This window comes from Hypanus sabinus, unplaced genomic scaffold, assembly GCF_030144855.1.
Source record: "Hypanus sabinus isolate sHypSab1 unplaced genomic scaffold, sHypSab1.hap1 scaffold_1906, whole genome shotgun sequence".
Classification (NCBI taxonomy): Eukaryota; Metazoa; Chordata; class Chondrichthyes; order Myliobatiformes; family Dasyatidae; genus Hypanus; species Hypanus sabinus.
This window is the reverse complement of record NW_026779999.1, coordinates 52237-59869: the sequence shown is the minus strand read 5'-3', so window position 1 is coordinate 59869 and position 7633 is coordinate 52237.

Below are 7633 nucleotides of genomic sequence, written 5' to 3'. Positions count from 1 at the left end.
GGTGTTGTTCATTTTACTCGGAGGAGGGTGAGAGAGAGTGCAGAGAGAGAGAGAGAGAGAGAGAGAGAGAGAGAGAGAGAGAGAGAGAGAGAGAGAGAGAGAGAGAGAGAGAGAGAGAGAGAGAGAGAGAGAGAGAGGGGGGGAGAGAGAGAGACTGAGGAGTTGTTCATTTCACTCGGAGGGAGGGTGTGAGAGAAAGAGAGAGAGATAGAGAGAGACTGTGAGTAATTGTTCATTTCACACTGAGGGAGGTGTGGTGAGAGAGAGACAGAGAGACTGTCAGGAATTGTTCATTTCAATCGGAGGGAGTGAGAGAGAGAGAGAGAGAGAGAGAGAAGAGAGAGAGAGAGAGAGACTGTGAGGAGTTGTTCATTTTACTCTGAGGGAGGGGGGCTCGCTTGCTTGGCTGTTTTTCCCTGGGGCCGTTGGTTTCCCGCGAACAGAGGATCTGAATCGCCGGCGATGAGGAGAAGTGGGAAGGTGCGACGGTCAAACCAGGATTCAACCGCGGGGTGGTGTGGTGGGTGTGTCGAGTGGATAAAATTCACCTGGTCAACACAGGCTCTGCATGGGTGACACATATCCTTTGTTTCAATTCCTCTTCACTCGTCTCATCACTCTCTAATTCCTTCTTCCACTCCTTTCTCTGTCTCTTCTCTTTCTATCCCCTGCACTCCTCCTCCCCCTCTTTAACCCTCTTTCTCCTCCCTCACTTACTGTTCTCCCAATCTATGTCCCTTTTTCGCTCTCTCTCTCTTTCCCCGTCACCTCCTCTCTGCTTTCTCCCTCTCACCCCCTAAATTCTCTGCAAAAATACCCGCCGCTTCCCCCTCTCTTGTACCCATTCTCTCCAGCATCTGACACTCCCCCTTTTTTTCTCCGCTCCTCCCTCTCCTGCCCGCTGTCACCCAGTTCCCCCTCACTGGCTTCCCCCATACTCCCTCATTCTGCACTCCACCTCTTTCTCCCCAATCTCACAATTCCCCCCCCCCCCGCTATTCTCACCTCTCGAGAGGCACGCACTCTCACACCCTCAAACTGCTTCCTGCCCGGCACCTCCTCCCCTGGCTCTCGTCCTCTCTCTTTATCAGCCCTTCATCTGGTTTTTATTGGTGCCGGTCAAACTCCCCTGTAAACACGGGCTTCCTTTGTCAACGGTTACTTCCCCCTTCTGAGCTCAGAGACGCAGAGAATCCTCTACAGAATGGACGACAGCGAGACTTACAAGTTTCACTAATTGCTATGATGTGATAATTCCACGTGTCAATCCACGCCCTCAGCTTGTCTGCCTTCCGGACAATGCTCCTTGCATTGAAATATACACGCCTCAGAAGATTGTTACACCCATACACAACACTTCTATTTCTGACTTTGCATGAACTGTTAACACAATTTGTTTTCACCCCCGCTCCGTGAACTGCTCTGGCCCTGCAGTTCCCACCCCCTGCAAATCTAATTTAAACCCTCCCCATTCAGCGCTCGTGGTTTTATACGTCTCTGTGAGGTCACCACTACGTTCCAAGAATTAAAGTCCCAACCTGCCCGACCTCTCTGCTCAATTCAGTCCCTCGAGACTAGACAATATCCTCGTTCACCTCCTTCGCTCTCCTCCTTTTTCACATTTCTCACCCCACACTCTCTGCCCCTCCCCTACACGTTTATCCTCCTCCTCCACCAAAATCCTCCTCTACTCGGTTCCCGACTCTTCTCAACCACTCTCTTAAAAACAAAACCTTTCCCCGACTATGCACTTCTATCTCCGCATCTCCCCACTCTTCCCGCTCCGCCCCATTCTCCTCCCCTATTATCCCTCCACCTTTTCTCCTTCCTCCTCTCTCGTCCCTGCCTACTTTCTTTTTCACTACCACCCCCTCCCTCAGCTCTCTCTCCTCCTCGTCATCGACTCTCACCTAATCCTGTGCCCTCTGTCTCCCGGCACCCGAAGACCTTGTTAAAGTCTAAGTAGATTACTTTTATTCCCCGTGCCTGAGCAGTTCCTCACGATCATATCAGCCCGACAGCTCTCCCTGGGTCTCAGACCATCCAGTATCTGTCTCCTTCCTGCATCGCGACCCTCCCTACTTCCCCACTCCCTTCCTCTCAAATCAGTCATTTCTTTCCCCGTTTCTCCCTACCTTCCTCTCTTCCATCTCCCAGTGTGATCGGCCATCTGGGATCTTGTGACTGAATTTGTTAATGTCAGTGTACATTTTATCTGGCAATCAGGACAAGCGGGTCATCCGCAATCAAATCGGTCAGTCTAATCGCCCTAGGCCTCACTCCATCATGCAGAGCAGCCCAACAAATCCCTTATTGAAGTCCCTGCACATCATGTCAACTACACTGTCTCATCAGCCGTCTTGATGCCTCTCTACAAAGATGGAAAGCTGACATGTTCTCTCCGTGGACACTGTCTGCAATTCCTCCTGCCTCGGTGCAGGAATAATCATTGATCCCCACCTAAACCGGACTCATTCCCATCGTTGGGGGGGGGGTGTTGGGGTTGAGATATCAGATTATCAAACAGCCTCCTAGAGCGATCAGATGGACTCCTGACCGTCTCAGCATAACCTTTGATGCGCTGAGTACTCAGTTACCTATCAATCTTTGCCTTAAATACACCCCATGCCGCCCTCCACTGCCGCCCTTGCAACAAGGTCCACCGATTCACACTCTGGCTAAAAAAAATAATAATCTTCGCATTTCTGTTCTAAATGGGCGCCCTTCAATCCTTCAGTCATGCCCTCTCGTACTAGACTCCCCCACAATGGGAAACAACTTTGCCACATCCACTCTGTCCGTGCCTTTCAACATTCGAAATGTTTCTATGAGGTCCCCCCTCATTCTTCTAAACTCCAAGGAGTACAGTACAAGAGCGGTCAAACGTTCCTCAAATGTTAACCCTCTCATTCCCGGATTCATTCCAGGGAATCTTCTCCGAACCCTCTCCAAAGGTAGCACAGCCCTTCTTAAATAAGGAGCCCAAAACTGTACATTGCATTCCACGTGAGGTCTTACCAGTGCCTTACAGAGACTCAATAGCACATCCCTGCTGCTATACTCTATTCCTCTAGAAATGAATTCCAGCATTGTATTCGCCTTCTTCACCACCGACTCAACCTGGAGGTTAACCTAAATGTTATACTGCACGAGGACTCCCAAGTCCCGATGCATCTCAGAACTTTGAATTCTCTCCCCATTTAAATAATAGTCTGCCCTTTTATTTCTTCTACCAAAATGCATGACCATATACTTTCCAACATTGTATTTCATTTGCCACTACTTTGCCCTTCCCCCAATCTATCTAAGACTGTCTGCAGACTTTCAGTTTCCTCAGCACTAAAGGCACCCTGCCTACCTTTGTATCATCAGAAATCGTAGTCAATAAGCCCTCTATTCTGTAATCCAAATCGTTGACTTAGAGCGTAATAAGAAGCGGCCCCAACACGGAACCTATGGAACACCACAGGTAACCGGCAGCCAAACAGAATGGGATCCCTTTATTCCCACCCTGTTTCCTGCCGAACAGCCAACGATCTATCCAAGTAGATATACCTCCATCAAATCTCCGCTCAATCTTCTACGCTCCAGGGAATAAAGTCCTATCCCTTTCATCATTTTTCTGCAGCTAAGTTTCTAATGTCCCGGCAACATCCTTGTAAATCTTCTCTGCACTCTTTTAACCTTATTAAAAACCGTTCTGTAATTAGATTACCAGAACTACACACAATACTGCAAATGCGTCCTCACCAATATCTTACACAACATCACCAGAACATTCCAACTCTTATACTCAGTATTTTGGTTTATAAAGCCCAATGTGCCAAACGCTCACTTTACTACCCTATCTACCCGTGATGCCATTTTAGGGAATTATTTTATCTGTATTCCCAGATCCCTCTGTTCTACTGCACTCCTCAGTGTCCTATCATTTAACTTGTATGAACTACCTTGGATTGTCCACCCAAAGTGAAATACCTCACACTTTTCTGCATTAAACTACATCTGGCATTTTTCGGCGCATTTTTTCAGCTGGACCAATTCCCTTTGCAAGCTTTGAAAATCTTCCTCACTGTCCACTAGACCTCTTAAATTTGGATCATCAGCAAGTTTGCTGGTCCAATTTACCACATTATCATCCAGATCATTGATATAGATGAGAAGTAACAATGGACACAGCACTGATCCCTGTGGCGCACCAGTAGTTACAGGCGTTCACTCAGCGAAGCAAAACTCCACCTCTGCTCTCTGACTTCTCACATTGAGCCAAAGGCTAAACTAATTTACGAATTCACCATGTATATGTAAGGGGTTTCTTCTTTCTTTATGCTACTGCGACAGGGATCTAGCGCCTGAATCTTCCTAACGACCCACCCATGCGTTACTTTGTCAAAGGCCTTACTGAAGTCCATATAGACAACATCCACCACCTTCCCTTCATCCAGTTTCCTAGGAACCTCCACGAAAAACCGTATGAGATTGGTTAAAAATGACCTACGACGCACAAACCATGTTGACTCTCCCTAATGAGTCCCTGTCCATTCAATTACTTGTAGATTCTATCCTTTAGTACTGCGTCTAATAATTTGCCTACTCCTGATGGTAAACTTACCGGCCTATAATTTCCCAGGTTATTTTTAGATCATTTTTTTAAACAACGGAAAAACGGAATAGCTATCCTCCAATCCTCCGCCGCCTGACCCGTGCATAGTGACATTTTAAATATTTCTGCCAGGGACCCTGCAATTGCAACACCAGTCTCCTTCAGGGACCGAGGGTAAACCCTGTCAGGGCCGGGGATTTATTCACTCTGACTTGTCTCAACACCAGTCTCATTCAGGGACCGAGGGTATCCCTGTCAGGTCCCTTGGATTTATTCACTCTGACTTGCCTCAAGAGAAGAATCACCTCCTCCTCTTCAATCCCCATAGGTTCCATGACCTAACTACTTGTTTCGCTCATTTCCAGAGAAAACCTGTCAGTTTCCTTAGTAAATACAGTTACAAATAAACATTTAATTTATCCACAATTTCTGTTGATGCCATGCGCAGCCGACCACTCTGATTTTCAAGAGGACCAATTTTATCCCTTACTATCCTTCTGCATGTAATATACCTGCAGAAGCTATTAAGATTATCCTTCAACTTGACTGCCGGAAAAAAAAAAAACTCATGTCTTCTTTTAACCATCCTGATTTCTTTCTTAAGCATTTTCTAGCACTTCTTATACTCCTCAAGAGCTCATTTGCTCCTTGTTGCCTATACATGTCATACATTCTGTCTTCTTCTTTATTAGAGTTCTAATATCCCTAGAGAACGAAGGTTCCTTAATGTCATTCATTTTGCCTTTAATCCTGACAGGAACATACAGACTCTGCACTCTCAATAGTTCTCCATTGACGGCCTCCCACTTACCAATCACATCATTGCCAGAGAACAACCTGTCCCAATCCACGCGTTTTAGATCCTATTTCATTTCATCAAATTTGGCCTTTTTCCAGTTTAGAACTTCAACCCGAGGACCAGATCTATCTTTATCCATGATCAATTTGAAACTAATGGCGGTATGATCACTGTCTCTCGGTGTTTCCTCACACAGACTTCCGTCACCTGTGCTAACTTGTTTCCTAATAGGAGATCTAAAATTGCATCCTCTCTTGTTGGTACCTCTACATATTTATATAGAAAACTTTGCTGAAGACATTAGAAAACTTTGCTGAAGACATTATACAAATACTAAACCATCTGGACTTTAACAGTATGGGAGCCCCAATCAATATGTGGAAAATTAAAATACCCTACTATCACAACTTTATGTTTCCTGCATTTGTCTGCTGTCTCTCTGCAAGTTTGCTTCTCCAATTCTCACTGACTATTGTGTGGTCTATAATACAACCCCATTAATGTGGTCATCATGTCTTTCCTGTTTCTCAGCTCCACCCATATGGCCTCGGCAGCCAAGCCCTATAATATGTCCTGCTTGAGCACTGTTGTAACATTTTCCCTGAATGACAATGTCACCACCCCCACACGCACCCTTCATCCCTCTGCCGCTATCACCTCTGATACATCGGAGCCCCGGAATATTAAGCTGCCGTCTTGCCCTCCTGTAGCCAAGTTTCAGTAATAGCTATGATGTGATAATTCCACGTGTCAATCCACGCTCTCAGCTTGTCTGCCTTCCGGACAATACGCCTCGCATTGAAATGGACACACATCAGAAGATTGTTACCACCACACACAACACTTCTATTTCTGACTTTGCATGAACTTTTAACACAATTTATTTCCACCCCCGCTCCATGATCTGCTCTGGCCCTCCGGTTCCTAACCCCTGCAAATCTAGTTTAAACCCTCCCCATTCAGCGCTCCTGGTTTTATACGTCTCTGTGAGGTCACCACTACGTTCCAAGAATTACAGTCCCAACCTGCCCGACCTCTCTGCACAAATCAGTCCCACGAGACTAGACAACATTCTCGTTCTCCTCCTTCGCACTCCTCCACTTTCACATTACCCACCCCACACTCTCTGCCCCTCCCGTACACTGTTATCCTCCTCCTCCAGCAATCTCCTCCTCTACTCTGTTCCCGATTCGCCCCAACAACTCTCCTAAAAAGAGCTTTCCCCTTCTATGCACTTCTATCTCCCCATCTCCCCACTCTTCCCCCTCTGCCCCACTCTCATCCCTATTATCTCTCCTTTTCTCCTTCCCCCTCTCTTGTACCTGTCTACTCCCTTTTTCACTACCACCCCCTCCCTCCTTCAGCTCTCTCTACTCCTCGTCATCGACTCTCACCTAATCCTGTGCCCTCTGTCTCCCGGCACCCCGGAGCAGAGTACCATCTGAGACCCTGTTAAGACCGTAAATTATATTTACGCCCCGTGCCTGATCAGTTCTTCCCGATCAAAGTAGCCCGACACTCCCCTGGGTATCAGATCATCCAGTATCTCTCTCCCTCCTACATCTTCCACCCTCCCTCCTTCACCACTCCCTTCCTCTCTCATCAGCTATTTTCTGCCCCGTCTCTCCCTACCTTTCTCTGTTCCATCTCCCAGAGTGATCTGCCATCTGGGAACTTGTGACTGTTCTTGTTAAGTCAGTGTACATTTTAACTGGGAATCAAGACAAGCAGGTCATCCGCAATCAAATCGGTCAGTCTAATCTCCCTAGGCCTCACCCCATTATGCAGAGCAGCCCAGAAAATGCCTTATTGAAGACCCTGCACATCATGGCAACTACACTGTCTCATCAGCCGTCTTCATGCCTCTCTCCAAAGATGGAAAACTAACATGTTGTCTCTGTGGACACTGTCTACACTTCCTCCTGTCTCGGTGCAAGAATAATCATTGACCCCCACCCAAACAGGACTCCCTCCAATCGTGGGGGAGGGCGGTTAGTGTTGAGGTATCAGATTATCAAACAGCCTGCTAGAGCGATCAGATGGACTCCTGACCTTCTCAGCATAACCGTTGATGCGCTGACTACTCAGATACCTATCAATCTCTGCCTTAAATACACCCCATGACTTGACCTCCACTGCCGCCCTTGCAACAAATTCCACCGATTCACTCTCTAGCTAAAAAATAATAATAATCTTCGCACCTCTGTTCTGAATGGGCGCCCTTCAATCCT